The sequence below is a fragment of the Mixophyes fleayi genome, chromosome 10, assembly GCF_038048845.1.
Source record: "Mixophyes fleayi isolate aMixFle1 chromosome 10, aMixFle1.hap1, whole genome shotgun sequence".
Lineage (NCBI taxonomy): Eukaryota > Metazoa > Chordata > Amphibia > Anura > Limnodynastidae > Mixophyes > Mixophyes fleayi.
This window is the reverse complement of record NC_134411.1, coordinates 58,865,302-58,880,439: the sequence shown is the minus strand read 5'-3', so window position 1 is coordinate 58,880,439 and position 15,138 is coordinate 58,865,302. Positions and strand designations below refer to the sequence as shown.

At 40.2% G+C, this 15,138-nt stretch overlaps 1 protein-coding gene across 3 annotated transcripts in view; it reads left to right on the top strand.

Moving 5' to 3' along the window:
* Positions 1 to 15,138, top strand: part of PSKH1 (protein serine kinase H1) — a 48,870-nt gene that overhangs the window by 6,764 nt on the left and 26,968 nt on the right. Inside the window, exon 1 of one of the 3 annotated variants that reach the window (XM_075188814.1) lies at positions 7,871 to 8,262. The exons of the other annotated variants lie outside the window; for them this stretch is intronic. The gene's annotated coding sequence lies outside the window, so the exon portion shown is untranslated. Of the gene's footprint in view, positions 1 to 7,870; positions 8,263 to 15,138 lie in introns of those variants that run through there. 3 annotated transcript variants of the gene reach the window in all.

Genomic DNA, 15,138 nt, shown 5'->3' with positions numbered 1-15,138 from the left:
GTAAGTATGAATTGCATTTAAATCTATGTTTGGGGAAACATATATCGTATCCTGATACTAAAAATACTTCAGACATAGCGGAACGATCTCTGATCAGAGGGCTGCCTTACCACCTGCCAGGACTTATGTCAGACGTATATAAAAAGTGAGATGTTTGAGCTTAGAATGTTTCATTCTAGTGCCATCTATACTTCTGGAAAGATCGTTAGTACCACAGACTGGCGTGTGAACTGTCCTTGTTAAGACTGCTTGAGCTAATAAACCATCTTTTGCTTCAAGAACCTGCTTTGACTACTATTTACCCTGCCGTAACTTCCTGTGACCTACAGATTAGACCCAAATCTAATCCATTCTCTGGTTCATCTGAGGTGGACCCAGCATTCTAGTGTCAACGTTTTGCCTGCTTCCTGCAACTTTGGCCAGTGTGATAGGCCAGGGGGGAACTATCCACAGCAACCCTGATCTGAAGGCAAGAGGTCAGGTATACCAGCCCAGGTGTACCAGCAAGGGGGTACCCTAGCAGCGAGAGTTACTCAGAAGAAAGCAGTACTAAATGCCAGTTTAGGAGCCTAGTGGTGGCAGCAGACTCCTCCTGTTGCGACAGGAGTGGCGTATTTGGGATAAAGAAAGGTGACGGTGGCAAAGTAAGCCTAGTCGGTCCCCAGCAACAACAGACAGGTTGGCAGAGGCGGTCCATCCTCTCACACTTCTGTTTCCAGACAACAGTAGCAAGATAATGTTCAATGCATTATTGTCTCTCTGGCATGGTTATGAAAGGTTTAGTGTCATAAACCATATTTAACAGGAGATGTCAAACTCTGCTTCTACAACTTTTCCATCACTCTGTTTGTCCAATGTGAGGGGCATTGCAGTTTAATTAGTCCTGGGGGGAGGAGGACTATGAGATTCTCCTCTTCTATGTAGCACTATTACTTTGTTAGTATTATGGAAAGCTTCAAGAAGCAAAAAATAAAAATATATATTATTGAGACTCTCCCAAGCAAGCAATACAAATATTTATACATTTATTTTAAGGCAAAAGGAAGGAATGTTTATGTCTTATATACAGGATTTCCTCCATTTTTCTTTCATAAAAACATAAGCATAGGAAAACAGCACCCAAATTCTGGAGGTACAAATGCCCATATAAAGCGCACAACAGGGGAATAATGAATTCTGGGTTATATGGGATTGCAGGATGCTGGCCTAACTCAAAAACATGGATACTAACTGATTTACTTAACTGAGTAAAAAGACAAATTATACAAAGGCATTAAAAACATTGTTTTACTTTGTACAAGATCTGACATAACCGATTAGTCTCTATAGATGACTGATTGTAGGTTGCACCCATTCATTGGATCAACATGTAGTTTGCAAGAAAAGGCAGTGGGGTTAGGCAACCCCTGACGCACAGTGGGCAACTGAACTACAGTTCCAAGCATGCCAAGTTTAGCAACTAGTCTGTTGCACGTTGGAACCCAGCAATGTGAGAAATACAAGCTGTCTTAGGGATACTAAAATCTTAAGAGTGATAGAAGTGCAGCGAGTTGTATGTTTTATGCCACAACATACAAAGAATGAGAGCTCTCTGCAATCCAGTCATATTAAAATACTATTGTGACAGAATGGACCGCATATGCCACCCTTTCTGTTGTTGCTGGGAACCGGCTGGGCTTACTTTTGCCACCGTTCCCTATCTTTATCTCAAATGCGCCATCTGACTGCAGTAGGACGGGCTTACAATGCTGCCACCGCAAGACTCCTCAGCATCCAGAACCACGTTTTCACAACCAGCAAAGGAAGGGGTTCTTTACAGTAAGGGCAATCAAGATATGGAATTCACTGCCAAGGAAGATTGTAATGGCAGATTCAATAGATATGTTTAAGAAAGGGTTAGACAATTTTTTTTGCGGAGAAGGGTATCCAGGGAGACGACCGTTAATTAAAATGAAGGATAGTAGTGGACATAGGTTAAAAATAGAACTGCAATATTGGGTCTGGGGGGATTTTCACAATTGAAACAGATTGGCAATTGCTTACTCTGTATCAATTTCAAATATAAGTGAGGGATCGCAGGAGATCCAAAATAGGTTGAACTTGATGGATTAGTGTCTTTTTTTTTTTTTTTTTTTTTTTTTTTATCTTAAGTAACTATGTTACTATGTTTCTTCTGGATAATTGTCGCTGCTAGGGTACCCCCTTGCTAGTACACATGTGCTGGTACCCCTGACCTCTTTCTATGGATCAGGGTTGCTGTGGATGGATCCCCCCTGGCCTATCACACTGACCAGAGCTGCAGGGTAGCGTGCAGCGCGATGGTACTGGAAAAGCTGGATCCAACCTCAGAAACAGCTGGAGAACGGATTAGATTTGGGGTGTAATCTGCAGGTCACAGGATTACAGCAATATTGAAGAAGTTGTCAAGCAGGGTTTTGAAGCAGAGTGATGTTTATTTGCTCTCACACTGGCTGATGGTACCAGTTGATCAGGTTAGATGGAACATCCAAATTATACATTTCAGTGTACAAGACAGTGCTTTTTATACTGATTTGGACACAGGCTATTTTTAGAATCGGGATGCAATGTGTTTTCACAAACATGGATTTACATGCATTGCAAAGCTAACAATATTTACACTTATCTATGAAATTCTTAAAACCTTGCAGTGATATCCTGTATCTTGTTTTTAGACACAGGAAATCTAGCAAGTCAAAAGATCTAATTCACATGAATACTTTCTTCAGACTGTTGCAGAATACACATTCCCAAAGAAAGGTACAAACCCCAAACAAGTCATTTCCCCATATCACGATACACAAAGACTTTCTAAACAAAGGCTCATTGTATCAGATATATACAACAGAAATAAGGCATTTCTCTTTCATCCATCCGGGGGACACTGCTTAACCATGGGGTTGAGTAGGGAGGGGAGGAGTCTGGCACCTAAAGAGTTAACTTTCTTCCTGCTGACAGCATATCCCTCCCACCAATTCCCCACATACCTCAGTTTGAATTGGGTGCTCTAGGAGAAGGGCGGCGCATCAGAAGAGCTCCAAGAGACAGTGAACACTGTTCACTGGTAATAGGTTTTTTCTTTGCTTTTCAAAGTTTTTTTTTGTTGATAGCAGCGAGTGGCTCTGTGTACAACTGAGCTGACTCGTGGGAGAAGCGCCTGTCAGCTGGGGGCGGCCCCGCAGACAGAGGAAGTAAAACGCTTCTCACAGCGGGAAGCAGTCGGCAAGAGACTCTCCCCGCTGATAGCAGGACGGGCACTGCCATTAGGCAGAAAGCGCCATTACTGCTGACGTTCCCCGGAAGCCAGCTGGAGCATACCAAGTCCCCTCCTCCTATGGGATGGTAGTGGATACTTGAAGGATGGCGCGCTAGTGATAGCGCTGTACGGGGAACACATTCTAACAGGTTTTCCCCTAAGATACAGAAAGGGCAAAACGCTGTTAATGAAAAAACACAGAAGGAGAGCCAGTGGCAGGGGAATGTGTTTGAGGAACACCGCTTCCCCCCCCCCCCCCCCTGCTGAGTGAGCGCGTGGAAGATCCCTTTTGGCGCCAAAGTTCAAAAGGAGGACAGATGCAGCAGTCATTTGGAGAGAAGTGCACTGTTGACACAGATCTTCCCCGCTAAGTATCACTTTGTTTTCTTCTGTGTATGCATGTGTATTATAAGACATTGATGTGTTGAGAGAACTGTTGTTTAAAGAAAACCATAAAGCTCTCCAAACCTGTATTATTTAATCAGAAATACTATGATATGTTAAATAACCTAGTCTGTATTTTCTGATAAATGTTGTGGAAGCGTTTGGGCGTGCCAAACCTATTGTCTGTTCCAAATGTGATGCTAAATTGGCTTGTGAGCATTGGCCCAGGTGCTCTGTGCTAATTGCAGTCATTCTGGAAAACCTGCTCCAGCTTTTCCTTGGCTAATTATACCTTATACTCTCTATATAGGATTGATAAAGAAGTATAGATTCTGACCGCATTTTTTAGAGAAGAGCATAATGTTTATAAAAAAGATTATTGCTCTCTCAGGAACAGAAATACTATCTTTGGTTCATAGATGAATATGTACCTGTATTTTGTGGTGTGGTAGCTTTGTTCTCTACTAAAAATATGTGAAAAATAAAGCAACAGGATTTTACCTAAGTAGAAAGGGGAAATCGCTGTTAGCAGAGACACAGAAGGAGATGCCAGCGGTAGGGGAATGTGTTGAGAAGCATCTCTTCCCCTTCACCGCTGAGTGAGCAGGTGGTAGATCCCTTTTGGAGCCAAAATACAAAAGGAGGACAGATGCAGCAGTTATTTGGAGACAAGTGTACTGCTGACACATATCTTCCCCACTAAATATCACTATATTTGTTCTGTATAGGCATATGTATTATAAGACTATAATGTATTGAGAGAGCTTTAGGTTAAAGAAAACTATAAGCTCCCCAACCTGTCTTATTTAATCAGAAATACTATGATATGTTAAATAACCTAGGCTGTATTTTCTGATAAACATTGTGGAAGTGTTTGTGCGTATGAAACGTGATTTTGTTTTTTCCTTATCTTGTCATGACTGATAAAGATAAAACAACTTGTGCCAAACATATGATCTGTTCAAGTATTCTGGGCAGAGAGCCAGCAGAGGGGAGCTGTGTAAGAAAGCCACCCCTCCCCCTCTGCTGAGAGAGCACGTGGAGATTCCCTCTGGTGGGAAAGGACACAGCAGCTATTCGGAAGGAAGTACAGCTGCTGACACACATCTCCAAACTGCTAAGTATCATTATTCTCTCTATATATACTAAATAGAGAAGTATAAATATTGTGGGCACATATACTAGGGAGAGCTTGATGTTAAAAAGATTACAGCTCTCCCTTCTGAAAAGTATCTTGTGTGTTTATGCCTATTCTGTCTATATGTGACTTTATTTTTATTTTTCTTATGAGGGCTGATAAAGAGTAAAGCAACACGTGCCAAATAGATGGTCTGTTCCAAATGTAATGCTAAATTGGCTTGTGAGCACTGACCAACAAGCAGGTGCTCTGTGCTAATTGCAGCCATTCTGGAAAATCGGCTGCAGCTGTCAGCCTTGCTTTGGCTAATTATATCTTATACTCTCTATAGACTGATAGAGAAGTATGGATTCTGACCACAATTTGAGAGAAGAGCATAATGTTTATAATAGATTATTGCTCTCTCAGGAACAGCAATACTATCTTTGGGTGTGGTAGCTTGTTTTCTACTAAAAATGTGAGGAAAACAGAGCAACATGTGCCAAGTGTTTTTCTCCCTGTTCCAAAGGCAATGCTAAATCAGCTGGTGAGCATTTGGAATCAGGGATGCTGTGAGGATTGCAGCTAGTCTGGAAGGTCTACAGCTGCTCACAGCCGTCCCTGGTCTAAGTATATTTTATACTCTCTATGTAGTGGGTCTACTGATAGGGAAGTATAGATGTTGACTACATTTTGAGGGTAGAGCATTATATTTATAAAAGATTATCGCTCTCTCATGTACGGAAATACTATCTTTTGACTTGTTCATAGATTAATTAGTATTTCTGGGTGGATACCTTTTGTATGTACCTGTATTTTACTATGTGGTGGCTTTGTTTTCTACTAACAATGTGAGAAAAATAAAGCAACATGTGCCAAGTGTTTTTCCCTGTTCCAAATATAAGGCTAGGTTACCTGGTGAGCATTAGGATCCAGGAATGCTCTGGGCTGATTGCAGCCAATCTGAAGAAAAGAACAGCTGCTTGCAGCCTTCCCTTGGCTAAATAGATTTTATACTCTCTATAGGAGATAGGGAGGTATAAGATTCTGAGTACATTCCGGGGGGAATAGCATAATAATTATAAAAATTATTATTGCTCTCTCGTTGACAGAAATACTATCTTTTTTTTTTACCTGTTCATAAGATTAGTTAGTATTTTCTGTGTAAATATCTGGTGGTAGTTAAAGTTCAGACCGCCCTTTCGCGGGGGCGGGTCTGGCAGAGGCCAGACTACCATCATCATCATCATCATCATCATCATCATTTATTTATATAGCGCCACTAATTCCGCAGCGCTGTACAGAGAACTCATTCACATCAGTCCCTGCCCCATTGGAGCTCACAGTCTAAATTCCCTACTATAGACACACACTCACACACACAGACAGACAGAGAGGGAGAGACTAGGGTCAATTTTTTTATTTTTTATTGCAGCCAATTAACCTACCAGTATGTTTTTGGAGTGTGGGAGGAAACCGGAGCACCCGGAGGAAACCCACGCAGACACAGGGAGAACATACAAACTCCACACAGATAAGGCCATGGTCGGGAATTGAACTCATGACCCCCAATGCTGTGAGGCAGACGTGCTAACCACTACGCCACTGTGCTGCCCTACCAGTTCAAGGGCCGGGGGAAGCAGGAGACAGTCCTTTCCCTCTGCATAACCGGATGGTTCGTTCAGACCAGTGCTGAACCGCAAGCAGTTAGATCTGCATCTGAGAGCAGACTCCTTTCGGATGGAATCCCTGAGAACGGGCATAAATGGCCTGGAGACAGGCCAATTCATGGCATCTATAGACATCAGGGATGCCTATCTCCACGTTCCGATCTGAGAGGGGCATCAGCCTTTTTCTCAGGTTTACGATAGGCACAGCTCACTATCAGTTCAGAGCTCTTCCGTTCGGGCTGGCCACAGCCCCAAGGGTGTTTACAAAGGTTATGGCGACACTTCCCTCCATGGGGGTGCAGTTAGTGTCTTATCTGGACGATCTGTTAGTCAAGGCTTCAACAGCACAGTTGTTGGAACAACATCTTTGCCTTACGGTGAGGGTGCTGGAACAGCACGGCTGGCTCTTGAATATAACAGTCACAGATGGTCCCTCAGCTGGTGGTTGTTGGAGGACAACCTAACAAGAGGCAGATCCTTTGCCCGTGGGCTTGGGTCCTGGTATCCACAGACGCCAGTCTGAGTGGTTGGGGGGCAGTGGTCCTTCACCTAAGGATACAGGGCATGTGGTCAGAAAGACAGTGGGGTCTTTCCATAAATATGCGGGAGCTCTTGGCCATCTGGAAGGTGCTACAGAGAGCTCAGTGTTCTTCAGGGAAGGCTGATCCGCATCCATTCCGACAATGCCACGGCAGTGTCATACATAAACAAGCAAGGAGGCACCAGGAGTGCAGGAGCCTCCCTTTGAACCTCTACTCTTAGCAGAGTGGCGGTTCTTGACCTGGAAGACAGTCTTCCTGCTTGCCATTGCCTCGGCTAGAAGGGTCTCCAAGCTGGGAGCTCTATCTTGCAAAGAACCTTATCTGGTCTTTTATGAGGACAGAGCAGTTTTAAAGACTATTCCGTCCTTTCTCCCTAAGGTGGTCTCAGGTTTCCATGTCAATCAGGAAATAGTTGTTCCGGTGTTCAGAGAGGAACTTCTGACTCCAGGAACAAAAACAAATAAATGTTTGGACGTAGTGAGGGCATTACGTATATATGTTAAGAGATCTGCAAAGATACGTAAGACAGATTCTCTATTTGTATTATTTGTTTTTTCTAGGAGGGGGTGGCCAGCATCTAAGCAAACTATTGTCAGATGGCTTACCCTGACCATTAAGGAGGATTATATTGTTTTAATCTCCCTGTGCCGAAGGAGCGGCACGCAATGGAGCCACGGTGGACCAGCTGTGCAGGGCAGCCACCTGGTCCTCGGTCCATACCTTTACGAAATTCTACCAAATTAATGTATTTGCGTCTGGGGGCGCCTCTTTTGGCCGTAGTGTTCTACGGCCAGGGAGATCAGAGCGTTCCCACCCTTCAAAGGGATTGCTTTAGTAAGTCCCCATGGTTAAGCAGTGTCCCCCAGATGGACTCAGAAAGAGATTTATCGTAAGTATAAATCCTGTTTTCCTTTAGCAAGGTTAAAACAGAAAAAGCAAATTTTCTACCCTGGTCTCAGAAATAACAATTTCCTATTTCAAAATATACACAATATTAAAAATAAGCGCCCTTCACTATTTCCTTTAAATTAATTTATACCATAAGTTATTTATAAGTGATCCAGTCACATGCTCTATTTACCTGTTTTATCTGATCTCCATACGTGCTCCGGATCGGAGCTAATGAAGGAACAGCACTATCTACATACAACCACATGCGCAGATCAGACGAAGCCACGGCTAGTCCGTCACGTTGATTACCATTTCAACGTTCAAATGCGGCGGCACAGACGGAAGGGACTTTGAAAGAGGAACATCGCTATAGCCCTATACAGGGTAAGTCTCTGCTTCATGTAACATCCTGGTGCCGCTCCACCCAGATTGATTAGATCTAACTTTGACTTCAACATATGGGCGGAGGAAGCGTCCTTGATACCGATCTTCTATTGACCTTACTGAAATTTATCCTGCATTCTGGATATTCTCATCTTTTGTTACTGCGGAATATACATCTCTTGATTGGTCTATTTAGAGAGTGGATATTGGAGACCAGGTTACATACCACCTGGCATAATTTGGAGTGATCTGCTGATGCTTACTGCATCACCAAAATCAGATTGACATTTCTATCTTCACAATTCTTATTTAGAGGTTTGTTACCTCACTACACACACCGATCTCAGTGCTGACCCAAAGGACCTATTATGGTCACTTGTTGTCTTTTATTGATTACTGTGCTATATGTATGAAGTGATATGATTTGCCTCTGGTAAGAAGGTGTAATAATTTCCGCTACAGGTTGCAACCTTTATTTATACAATATCACATATATATTTATAATAGTTTATATAATAAAATTGCAATTTTTTGGATATATGTTATCTGTATTGCACAAATACTGCTTACTGACTACCATTGCACCAAGGGGACTATCTCTTTTACGTATTCCCATGAATTTAAATGCAATTTATACTTATTTGTGATATCCTACTTCACGTGCTGTTTACATTTGCTAAATTTCCTGTCTGACTAACAAGACCTGCACACAGATAACGGTTCCCTGTTGAGTATTCAAGTGTTGGTCACTCACATTGAATAGACTTACTTAGCATTTCCTGCTATCATCAAAACAGACTCCCTCCCCACATAAGCCTAATTGGAGATTTCCTCCTGCAAAGGTACAAAACCCCAAACAAGACATTTCCATACATAACACATCCCAATGTAACACGATAAATGCATTTGCAATTATACATTGGTGCCTGCACCTCTGTTTGGAATATATTTCTACAATAAACTATTTCAATTAGTGCTGCAGGCACCAATGTATAATTGCAAATGCACTTATCGTGTTACATTGGGATGTGTTTAAATGTCTTGTTAGAGGTTGTAAACTTTCTTTGGGAATTCCCAAGTTAGCAATAGAATGGAGGGAATGTGTTTTTGAAACTGTCTACAGAGGTAAACTCATGCTGTTTAGCCCTGTTCATCTTGGTGGCCAACACGTTTGTTTAACCTGTATACGCAACGGGGAGGGCGCTGTTTTCCTGTCTGGTGTAGCCGCATCTCAGATAATGCAAGCAGCAAATTTTAGCATTTAAGAGTAGTGTAATTATTGTTAACTTTGCATTGCATATAAATTCATGTTTGGGAAAACCTATTGTATCCTGATGCTAAAAATAGCTTGGGACGTGTTGGGGCTGGGGAGGATCAGGGGGCGGTGTTACTCCCTGCCAGGAGTTATGTCAGAACTGTATATAAATTGGGCTGTTTGAGAATGTAATGTATCATTCCATCTGCACCTTTCTGGATGTCACTAGTACCTTCAACTAGCGCCTGTAACTGTCATTATTATGACACTGGAGCTAATAAAACATCATTTTGCTTTAAGAACCTGCTTTGACGACTGCTAACCCTCCTGTAAATTCCTGTGACCTACAGATTAGACCTCAATCTAATCTGTTTTCGGCTGTTCTGAGGTTTGAACTTAGCATTCCAGTACCAATGTTTTGCCCGCTACCTGCAGCTCTGGCCACTGTGATAGGCCAGGGGGGGACCATTCACAGCAACCCTGATCTGAATGCAAAAGGTCAGGTATACCAGAAAATGGGTACCCTAGCAGCAAGAGTTACCCAGAGGGAAGCGGTTCTAGGTACCGGTGTAGGAGCTTAGTGGTGGCAGCAGATTTAGCTGCTCCTACTGCGTGTAGAGGGCGCAATTTGGGATAAAGAAAGGGGACTGCAACAAAGTAAGCCCAGCCAGTTCCCAGCAACGTGGCATAGGCTGTCCATCCTGTTACAGGTATCAATCGCGCTCAGGTATTTCAGAGATAGGTGTTCGTTATGTGTCTATAGAAGCTGCTAAGATTTAGAGGTGTCCACCTTCCACAAATAATAGAAAAAATAATGGCAACTGTATCCTAATACTACCTACTAATCAACCATATGTTAATGGAGAGGAAATAGATGAACATTTAGAGATTTGTTTTTCCCTCCAATTGTTAGACTCTTAGACAAAATACAATCTGCATAGTTAGTAACCATTTAATACAATATGTCCATAAATGTTGTTGAAGATGTTAAATTGTCCAGAATCCCTGTGTAGTAAACCAATATAATCTCTTGTTTCACTTGTCGCCAAAAAGTCTCTCTGTTCTTTACCAAAAATATGTTAACAAAGTACCTTAAATCTTTGTGTGTGTGAGATTACCTCCATCTTTAAGGTCCAAGTCCCTGTGCAGGTATGAAAATAAGAAAAAACACATGGCTGTTATTGATAAAAGAAAAGTTTGTTATTTATATAAGAATACTTTATTAACTACAATCTTTAGAGCAGATAACACTTCAACAATTGTATTAATCTATATAATCACTAAATAAATATTCATACAATGTTCTTAGAACAACAGTGTGTGCATTCTTTTTCAGCTTTCGTTCCAGCTTCAAATGCACAATCCTCGATTTCCAGTATCTATTTTGTATAGCCAAGAGCCAGGCATTTAGCCCAGTATTTCCTCATACAGTCTCCCATAATACTGCCTCAATTTTCGCATCAAATCGCTATAGCTCATATTTCTTCTGATTTTTAAGTTGAGATTATTTTAAAAAATGACCGGGTTCCACAGGAAGCGCTTACAGTGAGTGGAACACCGGTAGCAGTCATGTTCTGGGACCTTCATGCCGAGAAATGCATGGGTGGGGAAGGGCAGTGTTAAGTTGTCTACTCTGACCAGAAAGCTGTCCCTGTGTATCTGCTACCAGCACGGTCAGGCCCTATCGAACTTCTGTAGAGAGATCTACAGCCTCATAAATAACCACCTGCATTTTTCCCTGTGTGCTGGCTGCTTCTGATTAACAGCTGCTCTGCAACCATTTGCTGGTGCCACTGATGACCAAATTTCTCACTATTTCTACATGATCCAGCCACAGTGATCGACATTGGGACATCAAGGATTACCTTGGAAATGTCAAAGTCTAAATACCTTCCCAAGTATCCACCCAATATTACTATAGAAGACCTCAGTAGGGGCAATCCCCTATGCCACATTCTCCTGAGGAACTCGCACCAAAGTGACGAAACGCATCAGGACCACACCCACTTTGCATCATCACACAAACGGATTCAGGTAATTGAGGACTGTGTATTCCAAGTTTGTAAACAAAGGTGATGGCGTGCACATGTTGCTGTTCTAAGGACATTGTACAAATATTTATTAAGTTAATAGTATATAGATTAGTACACTTTCTATGAAGTCTTGTTATCTGCTCTAAATATTATAGTTAATAAAGTATTGAAATTCTTCTTTTATCAAAACAGCCATATGTGTGTTTTTTTTTTATTTTTTTTTATACCTGCACATTATATGTAATGAGGGAGGAAAACACACACAGGACAAACGGTAGGATTTAAAGTACTTTGTTAACACATTTTCTGTAAAGAGCAGAGAGACTCTTTGGTGAATAGTGGAACAAGAGATTTTATTGGTTTACTACACAGGGATTTCTGGACAATTTAACATCTTTAACAACATGTATGGCATTATAATGTTATTAACTGTATGCAGATTATGTTTTGATTAGTAGTATAATTACTGGAGACATTGCTGCCAACAGTGATTATATTTGAGGGCATAACAAAAACCCAATTTTCATACATTTCCTCTTATAGTTATTAAGTACACACATTGGACAAAAAATGGAAACCCCAATGTGACCGGATGGACCACCTATGCCACCCTGTCTGTTGTTGCTGGGAACCGGCTGGGCTTACTTTGCCACCGTTCCCTTTCGGTATTCCAAATGCGTCCTCTAACCGCAGTATGAGGGGCTTACAAATGCCACCACTGGACTCCTTACCGACATCCAGAACCGGGTTTCTTCTGGGTAACTGACGCTGTGAGTGTACCCTATTGCTGGTGCACCTGGGCTGGTACCCCTGACCCCTTTGTAGCGATCAAGGTTGCTGTAGATGGATTCCCCCTGGCCTATCACACTGGCCAGAGCTGCTGGGTAGCGGGCAGAGCAGTGGTACTGGATGCTGGGTCCAAATCTCAGAACAGGTGAGAACGGATTAGAGTTGGGTCTAATCTGTAGGTCACAGGAATCAGCATAGAGAAGTTTTCAAGCAGGTCTTTTGAAGCAAGTGATGTTTATTTGCTCTTACACTGGTTAAAGGTACCAGTGATTGTTAACGCATAAATGATTAAAAAAAAATATAAGTATTTGAAAAAGCAAAGGTTATCTTTATTCTTGCAAATTGCATATGCAATGGTCTGTATTCATCATGAAACACGACAATATCCTCTATGTAAAACACACGTTATATAGAAGTAACACCACCCCTCTTACATACGTCACTAATCACTTCACATACTAAGGAATATACCTCATAAGCACAAAGTTGGTTATATATATGTTTACAAACTCATCACTGTACTTAAAATCTCTGGGCCTAAGCAGGTCAAAAGGCATATGTGACCTTTTACACTCTTTTCTTTATATAGCATGACAACTGTTAGCCATTCTAACATCCTATGAATAGATGGCCTATTGTAGGGTATTACATAGAAAAACAATTTAACCATTTCACAGAATACAGAATAAAATCATTTGACCAACAGATTTTATACACATCAATATTGTTTTATCCAACATATATTTGTACCATAATTTTTCTATTACATTTCCCCTCTTTGTGAAAACTATTCACACACTATAACCTTTAACTAAAAAAACATATCAACTACAAAAAAAATAAATATAAAAAGAGATATTAATATTCTTTATAAAACGAACTATCAAAGAGAAATGTTTATTTAAGTCGTGGTACAAATATTCTATCCTCCTTGATATTCTTCAATGCAATAGAAACATTCCTTTGTGAATCCGAGACTACATTTTAAAAGAAGATAAATGAATGCATATATTAAAAAAATAATAGCATATTTTTCTAATGTCCAAAATAGTCCTTTCCACTACCCTAATATTCCTGAGAATATACCTGTAAATCAAGTAGAAGGAATCCACTATCGAATTCTCTCACCAGATATCATCTTCTGTATCAATGTTATTATGACTTATTCTGAATTCATTTTTTTTCATTTTGAAATATGTAACATATATTTATCTATTTCTTGTTCTCCGTTTGAAATATTATTAGAAATGTATGTACGCTAATACACATTATAAATCGTTTCTAAAGTGTGACAATATACACTACTTTGTGCGGTTAAATAATCTAATATTAATCTTATGTTGGATTAATTTTAGTTTTATACGCTCGAAACTCTTTGGAAACATATTTAAAAGTGTCATCATAAATTTCTGTAATGTTATCCAGCAAATCAGCTAATTGTTCAATTGCTTTAATATTATTTAAATATCCCACATGTCCCTGAGTGAAAACATTTTCAAAACCTACCCTTACTTTGACTGAATGTTCTGTTTTAAAAAGATGTTTATATTTAGTACTTACAGTTTTTACAGACCTTCTCGTTCTGCGTTTTAAGTTCTGAGCGACCATGTCAACCAGATCTCTATGTCCCATTATCATTGTACTAGGAATTAATTCTCCAATATAACATATACCTTCAGAATCTGGAGGTAGCCATTCATATGCTCGCCTTCCACATATGAAATACAAATTCTCAGGAAGTGTATATGGTATATCAGATATTAAACTATGAGCTGCTTCATAGCCCAATTCACAAGTGGTCCGATTAGCAGAATGTATCGTCCACCTAATTATATTCCCACTCAATGTTATGTTAATCAATTTTTCAATTATTGTTAAAGAATTAAACTATACAATCCTCAAACGTTCCTTTATTATTCCTAAACATATTTTTGATACTTTATAATTCACTCCTTTCTGTTGAATCATAGGTTTTGTAGTTTTATTATAACATGTTATATTTTCATGTATCACATTATAATACTCTATCAATTTTATATGTGGTGGCATTGTAGTACTATACTCTTCTTTCGGTTTATTACCACATTTCTTTTCACCTAATTTTACTTTCATTTATAGGAAATGATATAAGACCAACATTATGATGTCTACGAGGTACTTGTGTACAAACCCAGCACTCACTAGTATTAAGTTTTTTCCTATTAACTGATGAAATACATCTATTGGATGTTGATCACTAAAAAATTTGGATCATCTAAGCACCATTGTACGCATAGTTTTTCATATGATGCTCACAATATTTACAAATACATGCTTATGTTGGAGATAAATCTCCACAATGGTTCTGTGATGCATCTCGTTTAACTCTCCTTTCCAAAACCGTTACATTATTGTTCTGTTGTCCATATACAGGGCTGTAAACATATAGATCAAGAAAAATACCAATTGCAAACATGATTAATGTTAAAACAAATAGCAATGTCCATAATTTCAAATTTGGCTGTGGACCAATTAACCCTGAATACCAGTTTCTTTCCATTTCTTGTCTTTTCCTCTTCACAAGATTTTCATCCCCTGACTTCATCAAGTGGAGAGCATCTTGCCTTTGTAAGGGCTGAGACATTATTATGGTCTCAGAAATATCCCTTACTTGTAGAATAAAGGTGATAATTGTCTTCTCACTTGTTCAGGATCGACTGCTTTTTTTTATCATGGGAAGCGTGTATCCAAGTGCTTTTTCTTTGACCTTTAATGCTGTTGGCGTCGTTAATAGCATGAGATATGGACCTCCCCACCGAT